Source organism: Crinia signifera, chromosome 4 (assembly GCF_055691185.1).
Source record: "Crinia signifera chromosome 4, ASM5569118v1, whole genome shotgun sequence".
Taxonomy (NCBI): Eukaryota; Metazoa; Chordata; class Amphibia; order Anura; family Myobatrachidae; genus Crinia; species Crinia signifera.
In genome coordinates this window covers 110,684,361-110,708,658 of record NC_139220.1, presented here as the reverse complement: position 1 = coordinate 110,708,658, position 24,298 = coordinate 110,684,361, and the positions used below count along the sequence as shown (strand labels likewise).

Here is a 24,298-nt window from a genome sequence, read left to right as displayed (position 1 = left end):
AGCATACACCCCCCCCCCCGCCCCCCGTAGAGAAAGAAATAGAAATGTAATCAAGTAAAGGCTTACTTCCCTAAATAACCTGAGGAGGATATCATCTGGCGAATAACAAAAATAACGAAATATGAATTAAACAGCAAGAGATATCTCAGGTTATAGTGTGGTGTGTATTATCAATCCGGCCATTTTTCAAAACCAGGGGAAGAGAGGTCCATAGGGTCCGGGTCTTTGTCAGCAGCAACTGGAAAAGTAGGACAAGTTCCACAGAAGGAGTACAAACAGTTCCATGGTGTTGGATACATTTTGGGAGAGTGGGACGATCCCAGGCAGGCATCCCCAGGGCCCGGGTCTTCGTCAGTGGCAGGTGGAAGAGTAGGATAAGTTCCACAATAATAATACAGGCACTTCCAAGATGATGTCAGGTACTTTATAGGAGAGTGGGACGGTCCCGGGCGGGCATCAACGGATATAGAGCAGTGAAGCAGAGCTGTAGGCAAATTTTCAATTATTGAGCAAGGATCTTGTGGTTGCATATCACAGATATCTGGATAAGAAGTAGTCAGATAAGATGCGGTGTCACAACGCGTGGATACAGTGGCTTCTGGCGCTTCAGCAGGTGCGGCATTATTGTAGGGAATAGAGACCGTAGCCTGTTGCAAAGTATTGAGTTTGTTGATAAGCCTATCCGCAGAAGAGGCAATAGCCTGCAGGATCCGACACAGCGCCATCTCCATTTCGACCAAGTAGTTAGTTGGAGGACAAAAAGTCTGCACCAAGGTCTCAAACAGGGCAGCACACACCACACAGTAGGCAGCAGAAGTGTAATCTGCAATAGAGTCGACCCTTAGCTGTAAAAAGGTGACGGCTAGCACGACGTCAGGGTTATAAAGGGCGACTTAAGGGAAAGTCAGTGTCACTGATAACACATTAGCATAATGCAGTCCAGAAGGTGTGAGACTTACAGGTTTCAGCAGGTATAGGTGAGAGGTATCCGCCAAGCCCAGCGCAGGATCAGATCTATATATGAGCTGCAGCTCTGGGGACAGACAGGCAAGATGGTGCCAGCCTCTCCGTGCGGCTGAGCGGCGTGTCTCAAAGGAGACAGCTCCCACTCTCTCCCGCTTATCCTCCGGAGAGTCACCGGCAACCCCCACCCGCCTTTTCACCCAGTCAACGGCAGCAACGCAGTCGGGCACCGGAGCAGCGCACCACGTCTAGTCGGAACTGCCGGAGGGTCCAAGATGGCGCCGGCGCCTGGAGTAGATGCGCGAAGCTCAGCAGGCCCCAGCGTTCGGAGACTTCACAAGCCGTCAAGGAGCGCTGCGGGGAGCACAGGTGACAAAGAAGCGTCTATGGAGGCAGTTGGGGCATGCATACACCGTCCGCAGGTCCCGGGGCAGGATATTTATGTAGGATGTTCACGGAGCTCACGTTCCCCGCCCCGTAAAGCAATACTTGCTTATGAAGACAGCATATTTCCTGCCTTTTTGTTCGTGTGCAGTCGGTGTGCTGTCCGAATGCACGCCTACCAGAATTAGTGCACTCCCTCCTGTAGGCCCATGTTTACGCCCAGTTTAGCGTAAAATTACGCATCGACCAGAATAAGGCCCCATATGCTGCCATTTCCAAATGCTCGATGTTGCAGTAGCTGCCTCATCATGGAGCTGTGCCTCACTGCCCAATTTGTGCTTGACTGAGTGCAGGGGCAGACCTTGGACAAAGATTGGGCAGCATAGCAGCTGCATCCTGGACAAGTGCACAAATTGCACTCAAGATTACTGGCTGTTTGACAGGGGGCGGAGCCAAATCACGTGATGGGGCTTAATCACGGGCTGTGGGTTTTTTTACATGATAGAATATTTTGTCTGCCGGGGGATTTCAGGCCTTACTCTAAGGAGCTTTGATGATCTTTCTGCCCCTATCTACCACAATGCTGTATATACTTGCACTTGCCTTACTTCTGACCCTGTTCAAAGGCTGCCCCAGCAATTGCACGCAAAGGGCTGCGGTTGGCAGTCAATAGGTCCACCACTGTTGGTTGACAGGCCATAGGTTGACACATAAGAAAGGTCAGCATATCTTAAGTAGAAATAGTGAACAGGTTGACACAAGCAATAGGTCAACATGAAAAAGGTCTGAGTTTTTCACCCGAAGCATGTCGAGCAATGTGCGAGGGAACGTGAAACACTTATATGGTGTCCATGTGGACGTAGACACAAACATGTTAAAAACTCATGTTGATCCTTTTCATGTCGACCTATTGATTGTGTTGACCTTTTGACCATGTTGGCCTGAGCTATGTCAACATTTTTTATTTGTCGACCTATGGCCTGTTGACTACTAGTGATTGACCTTTTGACTGTTGACCCTATGACCTATACCAACCAAATGACGGGGGAGGGGAGTCAGGTAAGTTACTGGCACATATAGTACTTCATACTTGCCTACCTGACCCTCTCCTTCAGGGAGAAAATGCTCTGTTCCTGGGCTTCCCTGGTAATGTATGATTGCCATCACCTGTGGTGAAACGCCTTTCTTATCAATTACCTAGCTCACCACAGGTGCTAGCAATCATACATTACCAGGGAAGTCCAGGAACAGAGTATTTTCTCCTTGAAGGAGAGGGTCATGTAGGCAACCTTGGTTAAAATATTCTCTGTAAAGCACCACTATATAAGAAACGTAATAAATAATCCTGTTTAGAAGGATGCAGCTTCTTGTGTCCACACAAATTTCTTGTTCTCTTTGTTACTGCCACAATGTACTACATAATTGTTATGCCAGTTGTCTAAATAAAAAGTACCGTAATACTAAACAAGTACCCCGTAATATTATATAGGAAAAAAAAGTACAGTGCAGGGCAGCAGATTTATGCAGGGCCGGCGATCGGTTTCTTGGTACCCTAGACAAAACCTCTGACTACCTCCCCCCGTTCAATGTCCCCCTCCACAAAAATACCTCTGACTCCCCCCAATATCCCCCAAAACCTCTGACTCCCCCCCCCCCAATATATAAGTATAAACTGCAAAAAAAAAAAAAAACATAAACACAATGTCTTTGGTGCAGGTACAGCTGCCAGCCAGGGAGCACATGGAGGGTGTCAGTAGTAGGAGACGAGGAGCTGCAGGCCTGGAGCATACTGGGTACAGCGGGAGGTGGTGGGAGGCTGCTCCTCCCAGCGTCCTGTAGGCACCAGAGTCAGTGCGGACTGGTAACCAGTGCCGGCAGGGGAGGGGGTGTGCGCCAGATGGGTGTTCGGCACAACCACACAATGAGTACAAAAAGGTGCAGAGCACCCTCGCCTCTACGCCATTCTTCACCAGCCCCAATTATGCTCTGTGCTTGTAGCGAAGTGAGGTTGGAAAGGCGGTTGCTGTTGGAGGTGCCTGCTGTTGGATGCACACTCCAGTAGCCGGCGCTTTAGGCAGCTGCCTAATGGTAGCACCAGCCCTGGATTTATGACAAGCCAGGGGTCTCAAGCAAGATGTGGGAGGGTATGCAACTATGCATGAGATATTACTGTTAGAGCTGTCGAACTGTTAGAAGTAAAGGTTTTAGTTGCACTTAGGCATTTAACTGTACAAGCATGACATACTGTACTGACAGAGAAGGAATAGAAGCAGAAACTGAGGTATCATTATTATTAATTAGAGATGAGTGGTTCAAATTCTGTGGAATCCAAACCGCTCTGAACACAGCCTGTCTCGTCGTCTGCGAGCCGCGCTCCCGAGTTTCCAGCTTTGTTTGGAATCCCGAGTGTCGGATTCTCGTGTGACATTTAGTCTTTAAAGGCTCGGCATCTTGCGAATTCAGTGCCATTTGGCCCACGCTTCCGAGCAGTGTACAGCTCTGCAGTGGGGGTTGTGCTGGGTTGTGTCAGTGACAGTAATCATCATCACTGACACTAATCAGTATAGTGGGCAGGCTGTATCATTAAATGTACTTGTGTTAGACAGGCTGTTTCAGTCAGTGCAGAGGCTATCAGTCAGTGTAGAGTGTAGGTGCACACAGGTAGGCTGTGTCAGTCAGCTTTTCTCTTAATTTTTTGGTACTCTTTACTTAGAAGGGCGCCCATCTCGGCCATCTCGGGCATTGAATGCACTAAAAAATCAGGTGCGATGCGACAGACGAGATGCCCGAGATTTCCCATAGGGAACAATGTTAAATGTCTCAATTGACCCGATTTTCCTGTTCAATGCCTCAATTGACCCAATTTTTCCATAGGAAACAATGTTAAATGGGCCACAGAGGCCAAATAGGCACCCTGAAGTGAATAATGGCCACCCGAATTGTTAACGCCACCCCACGATCAACGTCAACCCGAAGCGTGGCGAGCGCAGCGAGCCCGCGAGGGGCGGCGGTACGCGTCCTACGACCTTTTCATACCCCCACTATCCACGTCGGCATGGAGTTGAGAATAGAAAGTGTGGCGAGCGCAGCGAGCCACCGAGCCCGAAGCGTGGCGAGCGGGCTTCACAGCTGTCCACGTACCCTCGCGGGGCTCGCTGCGCTCGCCACGCTTCGGGCACTTTCTATTCTCAACTCCACGCCGACGTGGATAGTGGGGGTATGAAAAGGTCGTAGGACGCGTACCGCCGCCCCTCGCGGGCTCGCTGCGCTCGCCACGCATCGGGTTGACGTTGATCGTGGGGTGGCGTTAACAATTCGGGTGGCCATTATACACTTCAGGGTGCCTATTTGGCCTCTGTGGCCCATTTAACATTGTTTCCTATGGAAAAATCGGGTCAATTGAGGCATTGAACAGGAAAATTGGGTCAATTGAGACATTTAACATTGTTCCCTATGGGAAATCTCGGGCATCTCGTCGGTTGATCGCACCCGATTTTTTAGTGCATTCAATGCCCGAGATGCCCGAGATTTTTTACTAACGATGCCCACGATCAAAATCGTGGGCGCCCTTCTAAGTAAAGAGTACCAATTTTTTATATTGTTTGTGGTGTCTGGTGTACTACACTGCACCCCAATACACCATAGTTAGATACTGTCAGAAACTCTGTGTGCAATTGTTCTGCCTCCACACAGCTGGACAAGCTGCATCCTCAAAAAAAGATATATATATTTTGCTCTTTATTGTTTGTGCGCACTGCACCCCAATACACGACAAGCCCCATTCTTAGCAAAAAAAAAAATGTATTTTGCTCCTGTTTATTGTTTGTGTGCACTGCACCCACAGTGTTGGACAAGCCCCGTCCTTAACAAAAAAATAAAAAATAAAATATTTTTCTCTTTATTGTTTGTGTGCACTGCACCCAAATACACCATACTGAGATACGGTCAGAAGTTCCGTGTGTGATTGTTCTGCCTCCACGCAGTGTTGGACAAGCCCCATCCTTAGCAAAAAAATTTAAAAAAAAAATATTTTGCTCCTGTTTATTGTTTGTGTGCACTGCACCCCAATACACCATACTGAGATACTGTCAGAAGTTCCGTGTGTGATTGTTCTGCCTCCACACAGTGTTGGGCAAGCCCCTTCCTTAACAACAAAAATAAACTAAAAAAAAAAAAAATTTCTCTTTATTGTTTTTGTGCAATGCACCCCAATACACCATACTGAGATGTGTGATTGTTCTGCCTTTAAGGTCTATCCTTAAACAAAAAAAAAATTGCTCTTTATTGTTTGTGTGTACTGCACCCCAATACACCATAGTGAGAGATACTGTCAGAAAGTTCCATGTGTGATTGTTCTGCCTCCACGCAGTGTTGGACAAGCTGCATCCTCAAAAAAAAAAGTATTTTGCTCTTTATTGTTTGTGTGCACTGAACCCCAATACACCATAGTGAGATATACTGTCAGAAGTTCTGTGTGTAATTGTTCTGCCTCCACGCAGTGTTGGACAAGCCCCATCCTTCACAAAAAATTAACTAAAAAAAATATTTTGCTTCTGTTTACACCATACTGCACCCCAAAACACCACACTGTTATACTGTCTGAAGTTCAGTGTGTGATTGTTCTGAGTACACGCAGTGTTGGACAAGGTCCATCCTTAAAAAATATATATATTTTGCTCTTTATTGTTTGTGTGTACTGCACCCAATATACCATACTGAGATACTGTCAGAAGTTCCGTGTGTGATTGTTCTGCCTCCACACAGTGTTGGACAAGCCCCGTCCTTAACAAAAAAAATTAAAAAATAAAGAAAATTATTTGGTACTTGTTTCCTAGCACGGCCACAATCGCGGGCATCGGGTGTCATTTTTAGTGGTCTGCGACGCGACCGACGCGATGCCCCCGATTTTCCCATTGAAATGCATTGAAAAAAGTCAAAATCGCGTCGGTCGCGTCGTATGCGGCTAAAAAAGGCTTAAATGGTCCAGACGCGATGCCCCCGATTTCCCCATAGGGAACAATGTTAAATGCCTCAATTTACCCACGATGCCCCCGATTTCCCATAGGAATCAATGTTAAATGGCTCAATTTACCCAAATCATCATAGGGAACAATGGTAAATGGGCCAGAAAACCCCCAAAACACCCCTGAACAGTGAAATGTCCCCCCAAAAGTAGTTGACGCCACCCCACGATCAACGCGAACCCGAAGCGTGGCGAGCGGCGGCGGTACGCGTCCTCCGACCTTTTCATACCCCCACTATCCACGTCGGCGTGGAGTTGAGAATAGAATAGTGTGGCGAGCGCAGCGAGCCCGAAGCGTGGCGAGCCCAGCGAGGGGACGCGGATACCTTCGCAGGTAAATGCGTCCCTTCGCGGGCTTCACAGGTATCCGCGTGCGCTCGCCCCGCTTCAGGCTCGGTGGCTCGCCACACTATTCTATTCTCAACTCCACGCCGACGTGGATAGTGGGGGTATGAAAAGGTCGGAGGACGCGTACCGCCGCCGCTCGCCACGCTTCGGGTTCGCGTTGATCGTGGGGTGGCGTCAACTACTTTTGGGGGGACATTTCACTGTTCAGGGGTGTTTTGGGGGATTTCTGGCCCATTTACTGTCACGATCCGAGCTGTCAGACAGACTTTCCTACCGGCTAAGTGCCTCCGCAGATTCAGCTTGCGGTCCAGACGTCATCTCTGCCGGCCTCCTGTCTCCCAGTGACAGTCCCCAGTGCACGGCAATCCACCTGTCCGCCGCCATTGCTCCCAGTATCCAGCATGGTGTGCACAAACACACTTTCCCGCCATAGCAGACATGGGGGCTGCCATGTTCTTTCCAGTCACATGTCTGTGCTGTCCAATCCTGTTGGTTCTGATCTCCCTGTCATACTTCCTCGGCCAATCCTGGCCACCCAGTGGGGATAAGTATGCTGGGAGCTCTCAGAACCAGTGTTAGTGCTTCAGTTGTCTCCAGTGTATGGTCAGCTGTCCTTGTCTCCGTGCAAGTGTATTTCTCTGCTGGTGTTGCTTTCCATGCTGCAGTGTGTTCCAGGTTGTTCCATCTCCTGTGAAGTCCAGGTTATTCCACCGCCTGTGATCCTGCCTCTCAGCCCAGCGACCAAGCCTAGCTCCGGGACTCTGGTCCTTCCGATGCTCCAGCATCATCCACCATCGATGTTTCATCGCTAGTCCGATATTCCGGATCTCCTGCTTCCGTCCGTCATTCCGGACCCACAGTCTCATCTCCCGTCCGTCATTCCGGACCCACAGTCATCTTCCATATCCGATACCTGAATCCGATGTTCCCACATCATCATCGATAGTCCGATATTCCGGATCTCCAAGCCAAGCTTCCGTCCGTCATTCCGGACCCACAGTCAAGCTCAAGTCTTCCGTCCGTCATTCCGGACCCACAGTCTTCACATCCGATGTTCCACCATCGATCCCACATCACATCACATCTGTAAAGTATTGCAATGTGCATGAACTCTGTTATTTCTCCTGCATACTTTACTGTCTGTTTATATTACAACCATCTGCAAATAAACTCCGGTTTCATTTTACCTCTGACTGCTTATTGGCTCTGGGTGCACTGTCGCGCACTCCATGCGCAAGGGTCCTCTCCAACCTCCCCGGTCCAGGTCCCCACCAGAGGTCTCAGTCTCGTCGACTAAGCCCCCTGGTGTGACAGTAAGCACTAGCCAAATGGATCCAGCCGCAAACCAAGCTTCTCCACCCAGCCCTGTACAGCAACTGGCTGTTCGCTTGGATCAGCAAGAGGCTGCGCAGAGCCAAGTGATTCATTGTCTGAAAGGGCAGTAGAACGTCACAAGAGCGCTCCAGTTAAAGTGCCAACTCCTCCGCCTTCTTTACCCACTGCTCCTGCGGTCCATTCCAAAGAAGAACCAATGGAGATAAACCGTTTCCGTTTGTCTCCAGGAGAACGTCGACGTCGACGGTTGGCACAGCTCTGCCTGTATTGTGCCGATCCTGCACATCAAATTTCTGCATGCCCAAAGCGTCAAGGAGAACTCCTCCTCCTAGCCCGTCAAGGAGAGGGTAGGCTAGGAGTAATTAAGTCCTCTCCATCAGCAATTGATTGTGTCCTACCAGTTTCCCTACAAGTTGGTCAGCATTTCAAGACTGTCTCCGCACTTCTTGATTCCGGTGCCGCTGGCAACTTCGTTACTGCAGAACTGGTCCGCAAGTGGGGGTTACCCACTGAAAGTCTTTCTAAGACTGTCTTCCTTACTGCTGTGGATGGCAGTAGGATTCCTGATGCGACAGTCTCCCGCAGAACTTTGCCACTTACAGTAAAAGTGGGAGTCCTGCACACTGAACTTTTGTCCTTCCTGGTTTTACCCCGAGCCACTCATGCTCTGGTTCTGGGTTTACCCTGGCTCCGTCTTCACAATCCTCGTCTTGTTTGGAAGACATCGGAAATCCTTTCCTGGGATCCTTCCTGCTCCGGTACCTGTCTCCAAAAGGTACTTCCAGCTCGTCATTCTTCAGCCGATGCAGCAGACCTTCCGCCTCTTCCCTACCAAGAGTACTCAGATGTATTCAGCAAGTCTGGCGCTGATGTCCTACCTCCTCACAGACCGTGGGATTGCCCTATCGAACTTATCCCAGGCAAAGAACCACCCAGAGGTAGAACCTATCCTCTCTCTCTTCCAGAGACTCAAGCCATGACCAATTACATCAAGGAAAATCTGGCAAAGGGATTCATCCGTCCTTCGACTTCTCCTGCTGGCGCAGGATTCTTCTTCGTCAAGAAGAAGGATGGAGGCCTACGTCCCTGCATTGATTATCGCGGCCTCAATGACATTACAGTAAAGAACCGATATCCGTTGCCCCTCATCACCGAGCTGTTTGACCGTGTCAGCGGTGCAACCATCTTTACGAAACTCGATCTGAGGGGTGCATACAATCTCATCCGCATACGAGAGGGCGACGAGTGGAAGACGGCGTTTAATACCAGAGACGGCCACTATGAGTACCTCGTCATGCCCTTTGGGCTCAGCAATGCCCCAGCCGTGTTCCAGCACTACGTCAATGAGATTTTTCGGGACATTCTGTATCGTCATGTAGTTGTATATCTCGATGACATTTTAATCTACGCCAATAACATCACTGAACATCGTTATTGGGTCAAAGAGGTTCTGTCCCGGCTGCGAGCTAATCATCTCTACTGTAAACTGGAGAAGTGTGTCTTCGAGGTGAAGTCTATACCCTTCCTAGGGTACATTGTCTCCGGTTCTGGTCTTCAAATGGATCCAGGAAAACTGCAGGCCATCCAAGATTGGCCAATTCCCTCTTCGCTGAAAGGTATTCAACGTTTCCTGGGTTTTGCCAATTATTACAGAAAATTCATTCGTAACTTCTCTTCTATTGTGGCTCCCATCACTGCCTTGACTAAAAAGGGGTCTAATCCAGCGAAGTGGCCGGCAGAAGCCATCGAAGCCTTCCATCTGTTGAAACAGAGGTTCACTTCCGCTCCTGTTTTAAGACAACCTGATACCACCTTGCCCTTTATAATCGAGGTTGATGCCTCCTCCGTGGGTGTTGGGGCAGTCCTCTCGCAGAAAGCGCCCGATGGTCGTCTTCATCCCTGTGGGTTCTACTCCCGTAAGTTCCTGCCTGCAGAGCGTAACTATGCCATCGGTGACCAAGAGCTCCTCGCCATCAAGTTGGCATTAGAAGAATGGAGATATCTTCTAGAGGGCGCTGTTCATGAGATCACAATTATCACAGACCACAAGAATCTTCTGTATCTCAAGTCTGCTCAATGTTTAAATCCCCGTCAAGCCAGATGGACACTTTTCTTTTCCAGGTTCCGTTTCAAGCTGTCGTTCTGTCCAGGGACACAAAACCGAAAAGCTGATGCCCTTTCCCGCTCATGGGAGCAAGAAAGTGAGTCTAAGTCCACACATCAACACTTTATTATTGATCCAGTGGCATTCTCCGCAACGAGAGTTTCAAATCTCACGCCCCCTACAGGGAAAAGATATGTAAAGCCAGCTCTAAGAAAGAAGTTGCTCTGTTGGGCGCATTCTGCAAAATTCGCTGGCCATGCAGGCATTCAGAAAACGTACGAGTTTATCACCAGGTCCTACTGGTGGCCGTCCCTCAAACAGGATGTACAGGACTTTGTTTCCTCTTGTGCTAAATGTGCTCAGCACAAGATCAGTCGTCAGTCTCCTCCTGGGCAATTGATGCCATTGTCAGTGCCACATCGTCCTTGGACGCATATTTCTATGGACTTTGTAACTGATCTTCCAGAGTCTGACAAATTCACCACCATCTGGGTGATTGTTGACCGGTTCACCAAGATGGCTCACTTCGTTCCCCTCACCGGTCTTCCGTCAGCTTCCAAGCTGTCCCAGCTATTCATCAAAGAGATATTCAAGCTTCACGGGCTGCCTCTTGAAATCATCTCCGATAGAGGCGTCCAATTCGTAGCCAAGTTCTGGCGAAGCCTGTGCTCCCTGCTTCAAATCAAGTTAAAATTTTCCACAGCCTACCACCCTCAAACCAATGGCCAAACGGAGAGGGTGAATCAGGACCTTGAAGCATTTCTCCGCACATATGTCTCTTCTTCCCAAGATGACTGGGCTCAACTCCTTCCATGGGCAGAGTTCTGCCATAATAACCAATATCATTCTTTTTTTTTTTATTTAAACGTTTTTATTGATTTTCCATAGCAAAATACAATATACTTTCCATTCGCATTATAAAGGTTTTGCATCTCATGTTTGAACAAATAAACTATGTTGTAATTAATAAAACACTATTGTACAATCAATCTCAATTTGTGTATCGTTTTTACTCTATATAGTATATGCCAGCTAATTTCTCCAAAAATTCTCAGTCATAATAACCTATGAATCTGTTTATAATAACCGTGGTATATTATTATATCTTCAGTTACAGCATTATATCATAACATAAAATTAACTTATACTTAACTTCCCTTTAGCCCTCCCCCCCCCCCTCCCTTTAAGCTAAAACTGATCGAATCCCCCCCTCCTCCCTCCTTTCCCCCTCCCCCCTTCCTTTTAGAGACTCGGTGCATCTTGATTAATAGACAATGATTTAAGCAAGTACCAGGATGTGCCCTCAAATAGTTTCATGACATTTTTCTGTGCCTCCACCTCCAGTGACTTAATATACGTTCCCCATTTAGCATAAAAATTTTTGACCCCTTCCTCCACCAATGGGAGAGTGGCTCTCCTATCAAAGTAAAGCATTTGTAACAGGGCTATTTTAACGTCTTGCAAAAAGGGAGGAGTGGCCACCGTCCAATTCCTCAATATAGCTTTTTTTGCCACTGTTACCGTTACAGTCAGGAATGGGATCAGTTCTTTCTTTCGACCACGTATATCCCAGTTAGAGAAGTTTGCACAAAGCATTGCTAGTGGGTCTTTTGTAAGTTTTAAACCACATACTGTATTTATATAAGCTGCAACTTTGTCCCAGAATTTTCTAATTTTCCCACACTCCCACACATGGTGGAAGAATGTGGCGTTGGACCCCTTACATTTGAGACAGATTCCCATCTCTCCAGGGACAAAGTGTTTTCTCTGGGCTTGGGAGATGTATGCCCTGTGTATAGTTTTTATGTGAACCTCTTGCAGCATGGCCGAGTGTAATACCTTCAATGTTTTTTCCATATGTTTACATAATATTTCTGCCGAGGTTATCCCCGGGATGTCGGCCTGCCACTTGGGTACCATAGCCTTCCAAACCACCTCTGGGGTGGCTGGAAGTAAATTTCCATAGATGTATCTAATTCTAAAAGGTCCAGTGGCACTCAGCACAAAAACCTGATTTATCACATCTTGTTGATCCACATTCCACATAGGTCCTCCCTTCGCCTGAATAAAATGTCTGACCTGCAGGAACATAAAGAAGTCCCTGCTGGGCAGCGAATATTTGGTCGACAGCTCACTGAATGAGAGAAGGTGTCCCCCGGGGTCAAATACATCTTTGACTGCCATTATTCCGTTTTTCCGCCACCTATCATAGCCTATTTCTGTCAAGCCCGGTGTGAAGCCTGGGTTTCCCCAGAGTGTGTCATATTTAGTATTCTGGTGATTTCAGCCTAGTTGTTTGTTAATGTATAACCATGCGGAGTATGTGTCTTTGAATATTATGTTATTTCGGACCGTTTGGGGTAGTTTGGCCCGTGGGACATGTAACAATCCTGCCAGGGAGAACGGCGCTACCATGTTTTCTTCCAACCCTTTGTGAGTATAAGAATTTGTCCCCATCATCCAGTCTAAAATATACCGCATAAATACCGCCTGGTTAAAGGCTAAGACATTTGGGATCCCCAATCCTCCATCTGTTTTTTTAAGATAAACTTTGTGCCTGGCAATCCTCGCCTTTTTACTTTGCCATAAGAATTCAAAAAAAGCCTTATTTTTTTTTTTTATACTGTTTCTAGATAGTTTTAGTGGCAGCATCTGCATACAGTAAGACAGCTTTGGGAATGCTATTGCCTGTAATACTGTTGCCCTTCCTAGTAACGAAAGTGGTAGTGGTTTCCATATTTTCAGTAGCCTCTCTATTTCTGCAATGATGGGGGAATAATTTATGTGATATAAATCACTTGTCTTACTTGGGATATTAATTCCTAGGTATTTGATGGCTTTAGTGTTTAACTTGAATGGGGATATAGTGTGAGCAGGGGCCTCAGCAACCCGGGGTCCTAGTACTTGTAAGATTTCTGATTTGTGGAAGTTGATTCTATATCCCGCAAATGACCCAAATTTAGTAATAATCCCTCTAATAGTTGGCAAAGACTCAGTTAGATTTGTCACAAATAATAACATGTCGTCTGCAAAGAGACTGACCTTTAGTTCTACTGATCCTATTCTGATACCCGTATATTGCTGACTTGTTCTCAACGCTACCGCCAGTGGCTCCAAAGCCAGTGCAAACAGCAATGGGGACAGCGGGCACCCCTGCCTTGTCCCCTTTTGAATAAGGAAGGGTGAAGATATGAAACCGTTGCACGCTACTTGAGTATAGGGTAGAGTATAAAGGGACTTTATGATGTTAATAAAGGCCAGCGGGAACCCGAATCTCCCTAGTGTTTCATAAAGGTGATCCCAGGTGACCAGGTCAAACGCCTTTTCAGCGTCCATAGAAATTATGACCTGATCACCCGAGCCGCCTGTCTCTTCTAATTTTTGTACCACCGCCAGCAGTTTGCGTACATTCACTACCGAGTGTCGGCCATGTATAAAACCGGTCTGGTCCTCAGAGATGACTGTAGGCAAAATATGTTTAATTCTTTCTGATATTATTTTAGTTAACAGCTTATAGTCGGTGTTGAGGAACGAGATAGGTCTGTAGGAGCCGGGGTCCTCCAGATCCCTTCCCGGTTTCGGGAGAACCTTAACCACCGCAGAATTAAAATATAGTGGTAGTTGTTGTCCCTTGAGTATCATGTTAAAGGCTGTGACTAGAGTTTCGCTCAGTTTTGGTTTTAGGATTTTGTAAAATTCTCCTGAATAGCCATCTGGTCCTGGAGCTTTGAGGGGTTTCAGCTTGGCTATGGCCTGCTCCATCTCTTCCCTTGAAATTGGAGCCAGAATGCGATCGGCTGCCTCACTGGATATTTGAGGCAGCTCGATATCCCTCCAAAATTTTTCCTTTTCCTCTTGCTTAATCTCTCCCTGCGAGTACAGTTTGGAATAAAACTTTCTAAGTGTCTCTAGGATGTCTGTCCCCTTATGCACCCTGTCCCCGTCCATTGTTTTTAGGGATTTTATAAGTGTTGGGGGTCTAGCACCTCTCATTAAGTTAGATAACAAACGCCCATTTTTGTTCCCATGTCTATAGAACTGAAAATTAGTATTGTTCACATGTTTTAGCGTTTGAGATTCTAGTAGTGCGTCGAACTGAGTCTTTGCCTGGGAATATTCCTTTTTATGTTCCAAAGTTGGGGAGGAGCTATATGTAGCATATGTATTTGTTAAATGTTCCTGGGCCTTGACTATATCCGCCGATCTCTCTTTGCGGTGCTTGTTTACAAAGGATATGATCTCTCCCCTCAACACCGCTTTGGCTGCCTGCCACTTAAGTAATGGGTCAGAATTATGTTCCTCATTATTAAATTGATACTCCATCCACTTGGCCTCCAGGGCGTCTCTAAACGTTTTTGAGGACGCCAGATATGAGGGGAACCTCCACTGACGATGGCCCCCAACATCTAAGACCGTCTCTATAATTATCCATATCGTGGAGTGGTCCGAAACGCATATCGGCTCCATTCCTGCCTCAAGCAGTCGGCCACAGAGGCCAGTGGACAGGAGTATGTAGTCGATACGCGACAGAGTCCCATGTGCCGCCGAGAGACATGAATATTCCCTATCCGTGGGATGTAGCAGTCTCCAGCTGTCTACCAACTGGAGCTGCGCTGAAAGCTCTCCTATACCCAGTGGCGGCCTTGCTGGCTTGCTTTTGGGCTGGGAGGATTTATCTAGTGTCGGTTGGGCCACCATGTTGAAGTCTCCCCCTAGTATTAACCATGAGTCAGCATAGGGGTACAATTTTGAAAGTAAACTGGTAAAAAATTTCCTGGAATAGGTATTGGGCGCGTAGATATTACATATGATGTATTGTTCTCCTTGTATCAGCATTTCTGTTATAACAAAACGTCCCTCTGGGTCTTTAACTATTTTGGAGACTGTTGCTCCCAGTGTTCTCCTTGATAATATAGCCACCCCCCTAGCTTTTGAATTATATGAGGCATATGCCTCTACTTTAAATCCCATGGTCCCTAGTTTGTCATGTTCACTATCTGTAAGATGGGTCTCCTGAAGTAGTATTACATCTGCCCTCTGCTTTCTGAGATATAACAGGAGTTTTTTCCGTTTTATCGGGGAGTTTATGCCCCCCACATTCCACGAGCACAGTCTAATATTAGACATTTAACATTACTAGTAAAATAATATCTGACCATTGGTGCATCAAGTCTCCAGTCCCTCCCTTCCCCTTCCCTAACCCAGTACCCCCCTTTCCCAACAATGATGTGCAATGAATTCCCTCCCCCTTCCCCCCTCCCTGTACCGGGAAGAATTCCCTCGAGAGTGTATTTACTCCCATATCACGTAGTGTATAAAATGCAACTTCTAGCAGCGAGGGATCAGGCCCTAAACAACTAGCCCTTTCCCTGCTAACACAATTCTATTGGCAGTTTGCCCAACTTCCGTCTACCTCTACGCACCTGGTTTGGCGAGATCCAATCAATCTCCCAGACTGCGTAGTTGGGTCGGCACCCCTAATAGTAACAATTAACTTATAACAATTTGAACCACGTTCCCCTTATCCTTCCATGAGTATCTTTTAGAATATACATAGCATAACTAGTCATACACAAACGTATGTATGAGGGGCTGAGTTATGTGAATATTCAGTTGCATTGACCGTTTTCGTGTATATTCTCCATCGTAAGTATACTTATCAGTCATTCTGCATAGCGTCTATAAGGCAATAGTCAGTCACCTCCCAACGGGCCTGAAGGGCCACGTGACGGGGCTGCATCTGTGTTTTCCATTCTAAGGTATGCTCTTGCATCTGCCGCTGTGGAAAAGTCCTTAAATGAGTCTCCTTCAAATACCCTAAGGCGAGCGGGGTAGAGCAGAGCAAACTTCCTCTTGTCTGAAATCAATCTGGAGCAAATACTAGTGAATTCCTTACGCGCTCTGGTGACCTCAGCTGAATAGTCTTGAAAGAGGTGCAGTTTATGGCCCTCCCACTGTAATGATTTCTGCTTGCGCGATGCTGTCCACATAGTCTCCTTGTGCAAATAATTCAAACATTTGAATATGGTTACTCTTGGTCTGACATTCACCCCTTCTTTTTCGGGTCCCAGTCTGTGGGCTCTCTCAATTACCATATCTGTGCAATCCTGCTCCACTCCTAATAAGGCCGGTAAGGTATTGCGGATAAAGTGATGTAGTGCCGGTCCCCTGACCGTCTCTGGGAGGCCCACCAATCTCAGATTTGATCTCCTAGACCTATTTTCAAGGTCATCGACCTTATTGGTTAGTGTGTACACAGACTTCTGTAAAGCATTATTGTGAGCTTTCAGCTCCTGGACATCATGGAACGTTGCTCCTATCTGTGCTTCGTTATGTGAGACTCTCTGTGTGAGCTGCGACATGTGCCCCTTTAAGTCAGCAAAGCTTTGGTTGAATGCCTCTGCCTGTTCCCTGAACATAGGGGTAATGGTGGCTTTAATTGCCCGCACCATGCTTTGGTATGCCTCATTCCCTGTGTCTTCCTCATCCCCTCTGCTTATGTCTCTTATAAAACATTCTGGGGTGCCTTTGAGGGATGCCGTGGGGGAATCTGGGGGTCCCCTTGTTACCTGTTGCCGCTGGCTGGGCTGAGGCTGTACCTGCTGCGGTGGGGAGCGTCTTGGCTGGTCCTGCAGGGACTCTGTGTCAGCGTGTGCTGGGGCGGTCGCCATCTTGGGCTGCTGCGGCGTCTGTGCTGGCGCTGTGGCTCGGCGGCTCTGGCGCTTCGGCATGGGAGAGAGACCCCTCTCTCTGCACCGCGCCTGCCGCTCTGTGCTGTCCTCCACTCGGCTGAGCTGCTGGGGACCGTGGTCAGGCAAGTTAGGGGTGCCGCCCGCCTCGCCGTCCACGGAGCTCCTTCTCACGCGGCCGTCTTGCTCGGGGCCGGAAGCGGAAGTCCCAATATCATTCTTCATCAAATGTCACTCCATTCCTTGCCAATTATGGGTTTCATCCTCGAGTTCCTGACTTCACTCTGCAACCTGTGTCCTCTGTTCCAGCGATCGACACGACCATCCGGCAATTCGTCAAATCCTGGAAGCTCATTCGTTCTTCACTTCTGAAGGCTTCAAGCAGGTACAAAAAATTTGCCGACAGGAAACGCAGAGCTGTGCCAGCCCTCCGTCCAGGAGATCGTGTCTGGTTGTCAACTAAGAATCTTCGATTGAGAGTGCCATTGATGAAGTTCGCTCCCCGATATATTGGTCCTTTCCCAGTTGAGCGAGTCGTCAATCCAGTAGCTTACAAACTCAAGTTGCCGCCCTATTTGAAAGTGCCAGCTACATTCCACATTTCGCTGCTCAAGCAACTGGTCTTGAATCGCTTTCATTCCAAGCTCCCCAAGGCTCCTAAGGTTTGCACCCAGCGTGGAACAGAATATGAGGTCAGTAAGATCTTGGACTCCCGCATCCGATATGGTCGTCTGCAATATCTGATCGATTGGAAGGGCTACGGCCCCGAAGAGCGATCATGGACCAATGCCATCGATGTCCATGCTCCCAGACTCATCCGGGCGTTCCACTCCAAGTTTCCCCGCAAGCCTAAAAGGTGTCCTGGGGCCACCCTTAAAGGGGGGGGTGCTGTCACGATCCGAGCTGTCAGACAGACTTTCCTACCGGCTAAGTGCCTCCGCAGGTTCAGCTTGCGGTCCAGACGTCATCTCTGCCGGCCTCCTGTCTCCCAGTGACAGTCCCCAGTGCACGGCAATCCACCTGTCCGCCGCCATTGCTCCCAGTATCCAGCATGGTGTGCACAAACACACTTTCCCGCCATAGCAGACATGGGGGCTGCCATGTTCTTTCCAGTCACATGTCTGTGCTGTCCAATCCTGTTGGTTCTGATCTCCCTGTCATACTTCCTCGGCCAATCCTGGCCACCCAGTGGGGATAAGTATGCTGGGAGCTCTCAGAACCAGTGCTAGTGCTTCAGTTGTCTCCAGTGTATGGTCAGCTGTCCTTGTCTCCGTGCAAGTGTATTTCTCTGCTGGTGTTGTTTTCCATGCTGCAGTGTGTTCCAGGTTGTTCCATCTCCTGTGAAGTCCAGGTTATTCCACCGCCTGTGATCCTGCCTCTCAGCCCAGCGACCAAGCCTAGCTCCGGGACTCTGGTCCTTCCGATGCTCCAGCATCATCCACCATCGATGTTTCATCGCTAGTCCGATATTCCGGATCTCCTGCTTCTGTCCGTCATTCCGGACCCACAGTCTCATCTCCCGTCCGTCATTCCGGACCCACAGTCATCTTCCATATCCGATACCTGAATCCGATGTTTCCACATCATCATCGATAGTCCGATATTCCGGATCTCCAAGCCAAGCTTCCGTCCGTCATTCCGGACCCACAGTCAAGCTCAAGTCATTCCGGACCCACAGTCTTCACATCCGATGTTCCACCATCGATCCCACATCACATCTGTAAAGTATTGCAATCTGCATGAACTCTGTTATTTCTCCTGCATACTTTACTGTCTGTTTATATTACAACCATCTGCAAATAAACGCCGGTTGTATTTTACCTCTGACTGCTTATTGGCTCTGGGTGCACCGTCGCGCACTCCATGCGCAAGGGTCCTCTCCAACCTCCCCGGTCCAGGTCCCCACCAGAGGTCTCAGTCTCGTCGACTAAGCCCCCTGGTGTGACATTTACCATTGTTCCCTATGATGATTTGGGTAAATTGAGCCATTTAACATTGATTCCTATGGGAAATCGGGGGCTTTGCGGGTAAATTGAGGCATTTAACATTGTTCCCTATGGGGAAATCGCCCCCGATTTTTCCTCACGATGCCCACGATCATGATCGTTGTGGCCGTGCTAGGAAACAAGTAACAATTATTTTTCTCTTTATTGTTTGTGTGCAATGCACCCCAATACTTCATACTGATATACTGTCAAAGGTTCCATGTGTGATTGTTCTGCCTCCACGCAGTGTTGGACAAGGTCCATCCTTAAGAAAAATAAAATACAATTTTTTTTTTGCTCTTTATTGTTTGTGTGTTCTGCACCCAAATACACCATACTATATGCACCCCAATACTTCATACTGATATACTGTCAGAAGTTGCGTGTGTGATTGTTTTGCCTCCATGCAGTGTTGGACAAGCTGCGTCCTCAAAAACAAAAAATATATTTTTCTCTTGTTTAAATTTAATTTAAAAATGGATAACAAACAGTTTAAAGGACCAAATACTCCCGATCCAGCTGCTGGTGACGATTTTATGTTATCTACTAAAGCCATCACTGATGCTCAAACCAGGCAAGGAGAGTTACAAAAAAAAGTGTTTAAAAAAATACCTCAAACAGGTGTAAAATGAAAGTTTGTTCCTCCTGTTGCTGAAAGACTTAAAATTGCCAGAATGCCATTCAAATCATGCAGTGGCAAGGAAAGACACCAGCCTTGCCCTCTATTTCTGAGTCAAACTTGGGAATCTGCAGCTGTCAGTGAGGCATCTCATGTATCTCATGAGTCTGACAATGAAAGACCTTGTCATTCCGCTTTCCTAAGTGAGAAAACAGTCCAAACCATTAAGTCTGCAAAACAAACTGTGCGTCTAGGAACAGAAATGTCACAAACCATTGAGGGGAGTCCAAGTGTGTCCTTGCGTCCTACATGTGAGCCTAATCTCTCAGAGAAGCCACCTTCCACCGTTACTGCTCACTCTGCATATGTGGGGATGAGCAGCATTAGTATTGCTGGTAACATAGTCCTCGAAGTTGCTCCCGTCGAGTTACAGCAAGAGAATGAGGGAGATACTGGTGTAACAGATGATGGCACTACTGAGGAATCGGATATTGAGGATGAGGATGTTGTGTGCATAAGTGAGGCACAAGTTGAAGCATCTGTTGGGCATAATAAGACTGCCATTGTCATGCCTGGTCATAGGACCAACAAATGCATGTCTTATGTGTGGAAATATCTTCACACTAATTCAGAAAACATTTGCCAAGTCATCTGTGACCTTTGTGGAAACAAAATAAGTAGAGGTAAGGACATTAAGCATCTCAAAATATCTACCCTACTACATCATCTGCAGCGAGCTCATGGGAAGTATAGGGAGGGTTCCAAAATTGGTGCTCAAAAATGAACATCAAGAAGCAGTCCAGCATCAAATGTGTCCCTTCTCTTTAGTGGACCCCAGCACTTGCAATCTCCACCACTGGCACCAATGACCTCACCCTCAATATCCTCAGTAATGACCAGGGATGGTTCTTCTGATACTACTATTGTAATGTTAGATGAATCCTCCCCCTTTCCAGGATTCTGCAGAAGAATCCTTGATCACAAGGTCTTCTGTTACTGCTGCTGGGGGTAGTTCTTCAACCCAGAAAACGCATAAAAAACAACTGAAGGTAAGCAGTGCTTGGCAAGGAAAAACAAGTATATTAGTTCTCACCCAGTGGCACAGCGGATCACTGAAGCCATGACTGCCATGATAGTATTAGATGTCGTTCAATATTAATTCTGTGGGTTGTAGACAGTTAATGGCGGCATATCCCTGGTATCAGATTCCATCTCAGTTCCATTTCATTAAGTCAAAAGTAATCCATGGCCTGAAATGAAAAGTGGGATTGTAGCTAGTGTCCACTTAACCACGGATATGTGGACAAGCAGCAGTGGACAGACTAAGGATTATTTGACTGTGACAGCCCACTGGGTGGTTCAATCACCTTCAGCAGCAGCAGTAGCATCTACCAAGCATCACTAGCTCATTCATAGGCAGGCTACTCTATGTATCACCGGCTTTACTAAGAGGCATACCGCCGAGAACCTCTTGGAAAAACTGAGAGATGTCATGGCGACACTTGGACTCTCCTCAGGATTTGACATTTCTGATAATGCCAGTAATATCGTGAAAGCATTACAGCTGGGTGAATTCCAACACATCCCCTGTTTTGCTCACACGATAAACTTAGTGGTTCAGGCTTTTTTAAGGAACAACAAGGGCACGCAAGAGATGCTGGCATTTCTGGCATTCTGCAACAGTGTGCAGGAGATTGCAGCAGCTGCAAGAGGACTTTAATCTGCTTTTCAATCAACTGAAGCAGGAGGTGCCAAAAAGGTGGAACTCCACCCTGTATATGCTTTAGCAGATGGAAGAACAGCAGAAAGCCATTCACAGCTATACAACAAGCCATGACTTTGGGAGAGGAGGGGGTATGTACCTTAGCCCAGCATTGGAAACTAATTTCTGTGCTGTGCAAGGTGCTCAAACCCTCTGAAGTAGCCAACTGTGCAGTTAGTGCCAAGACTGCTAGTTTGAGGCAGGTGGTTTCCTTAATTAGGCTTTTGGAGAAACAACTTGAGAAATTGAAGAAGGAGATCAAACAAGGCCCATGCGCAAAATATGCTGGACTTATAGATCAAGTCCTTTTTTGCATTCAACAGGATACACAAGTTAATACAGTATGTTGAAAGCGGAACACTACATTTTGGCAACCGTGCTTGATCCAAGTCCTATGCTGTGTCTTTCTTTCCAACTGACACAGATTCTAAGACATGCAAAGAGCTCCTGGTGAGCAAGTTGGCAGCTGAAGTGACGTCTCCTCCTTTAATTTATCAAGAATCTGCCCATAAAAAAATAAATTTTCCCAAAAGATCTAGTCTGATGAAAAGCAGTCCTTTTGACATCTGGTCGGGTCTAAGGGAATTGCCCAGTATTAGTGACACCTCTAGCGTGACTTTTTCAGGTACGGTCACCATGCAAAGATTAGTGGCGGATTATTTTCAGGACAGCGTAATAGTAGGCATGTCAGAGAGTCCTTTCACGCACTGGAAAGAAAAAAAGGTAATATGGAGGTCCTTGTACAGGCTGGCTTTGTATTCCTTAAGCTGCCCACCCTCCAGTGTGTACTAGGATAGAGTCTTCAGCATTGCTAGGAACCTTGTGAGTGAGCGACGTCGGAGGCTACTTCCTCAAAATGTTGAAAAAATTATGTTCATAAAAATGAACTACAAATTTCACGAGGAAGACCTTTCCCACCAATGCCATCGGAAAACACAGACATCGCTCTAGGAGGATTCCAGCAGTGATGAACTGTGATATTGTGTGATGATGACTCCTCGAAGGATGTACACACTGATGAGAGTGAGGATTAGGATGGCAATTAATGACATCAGGCAATCTGTAGCTTTTTGTGGGGGGCCCAAACAAACCAGTCATTTCAGTCTCAGGTTCGGCAGTCCCTCTAACTGAAATGATTGGTTTGTGTTCAAGTGTGCAATGCGCATGTCCTTTTTTTTACAAGCTAAGGGTGGGTGGGCCCAGGCCCAGGGACAATTCCATCTTGCATCACCATTAATCCCACTGCTGGGAGGCAGATATGTAGCAACAAACTACCATCTGTTTGTGCCGAGGCTCTGTTGCCTAGTATAATATTAATAAACAGCCAGCTTGCTGCAGACCTTGACCTAAATTGAATGAAAACAACATTGGCCCTTATTCTGATGTGGGCGGTACGGCCCGCGTGCGGCCGTACCGCCGATGTTTTCGCTCTGCACATGCGCAGAGGTCACTCTGCGCATGTGCAGGGGAAATCGCCGCACAAAAATTTTATACGCCGCAAAGGGGGCGTATAGGGGCGTGAGGGGCTTAATAGCCTCATTTACCTATGAATACGCCCAGCGTTTCATGGGCGTTCCCATGCAAACGCGGGGCGTATGCATGGTAATGAGGCTATGACGCCAGTGATGGGGGCGGAAAGCTGACATCGCCGGATGTCAGCTCTCCGCCCCCATACAAGCTTTCACACGGACGATTGTCCGTGTGGTCTAAGCTTGCGGGAGCTGCTGGAGCGTGCGGCCCTGCCTTCGATGGTCGCCGACCATCGAATGCAGGGGGCAGCTCCCACCATGGTGGAGGCGTACGCCCCACCATTTTCATGCGGATCGCCAGCCGTCCGCGTACGGACGGCCGTGGCGATCCGTATTGTAGGCGGGGATTGGTTTGTGCGGCCGGAGCAACGTATGCGGCTCCGGCCGCACAGATCAGAATAAGGGCCATTGTGAGCTGTAAAGTGGTCAAAATTTTCTGGAAAGGGCTGGAAATTAATGACATTAAGGTTAATAATACTCTAGGGACAAAAAAAACAACACAAAAATTACGTGATTTAGGCTTTTTTTGACCATTTTTGAAAATAACCCAGATCAAAAGCCTTTCACCGCCGCTTGACAGGTAAATCCCGGTGACAAATCCAATCTAAATATTCGGCCCTGGCGCCCATCTCTATTATTAATGCAGCTGCACCTAACTTTGCAGGTTATTACACAGATAGCATCTAATGCAGAAAATTCTGGATGTACACTTAAATCTTTACAATACTTTTGTGGTAAGTTACCCTTTCTACAAATATATATTGATTCATCCACATACACAACACAATCATATCTTTTTTTTAAATCACTCTACTGGTAGGAATATTTGAATCCTTTTGGGTCAGTCCCGGGAAACCAGGTACAATAGGCAAGGCTGAGTAAAGTCATACATTAAACCATACTTGCCTACTTTTGAAAACGAGTTTCAGGGAGATTATAGTTGGTAGTAGAAGTTTGCACTGTGCCCCATTAAGGGGGCTTGACATGCTCCACACAAAGGGGCGTGTCTGCTTCCATATATGGAGAGATTGTGAAAAAAGATTGTGAACGTAGCACTTAGAATCTTTTAAAATTAATTATATCCAAATGTAGATGATCCCCAAAGCAGAAATTAAGAGCTACTATATGTGCTAAAGTGCTGGGAAATGGTGCTGATGATTCAATGTAAATGTATCTATCTTTCATTCCTTTTTTTCCCCTAAAATGTAACAGTGTAATCAAATGTGGGCTAGGTGAAATGAGGGAGATTGCTAGACCAATGAGGGAGAGAGGGAGATTGCTATTTCAGGGAGACAGGGGGGGTAGGCAACTATGCATTAAACGCGTATGGGTAACAACCAGATACACGCGATTTTTTATTTATATACTGAGGATTGATGCGCCTTCTTAGATTCTAATACACACACAAGTGTTACAATCGCTGTGGCACCCGGTGTATAGCTGTAACCCTGCGCCACACACTGTTGCGTTGGCTGCATCTGGGGGAACAGGCTCTACCTGCCCAGCAACTAACTGGCTTGATGTTATTGCAGCCGCCTGACACACGGTACACCGCAC

General features: G+C 47.3%; 1 long non-coding RNA gene across 1 annotated transcript in view; it reads right to left on the bottom strand.

Annotated features, from left to right (window-relative positions):
* Positions 1 to 20,684, bottom strand: part of LOC146072390 (uncharacterized) — a 69,959-nt gene extending 49,275 nt beyond the window's left edge. Inside the window, exon 1 of the long non-coding RNA XR_014473104.1 lies at positions 20,544 to 20,684. This is a non-coding gene — a long non-coding RNA (uncharacterized LOC146072390). The remainder of the gene's footprint in view (positions 1 to 20,543) is intronic.
* Positions 20,685 to 24,298: the final 3,614 nt, after the last annotated feature.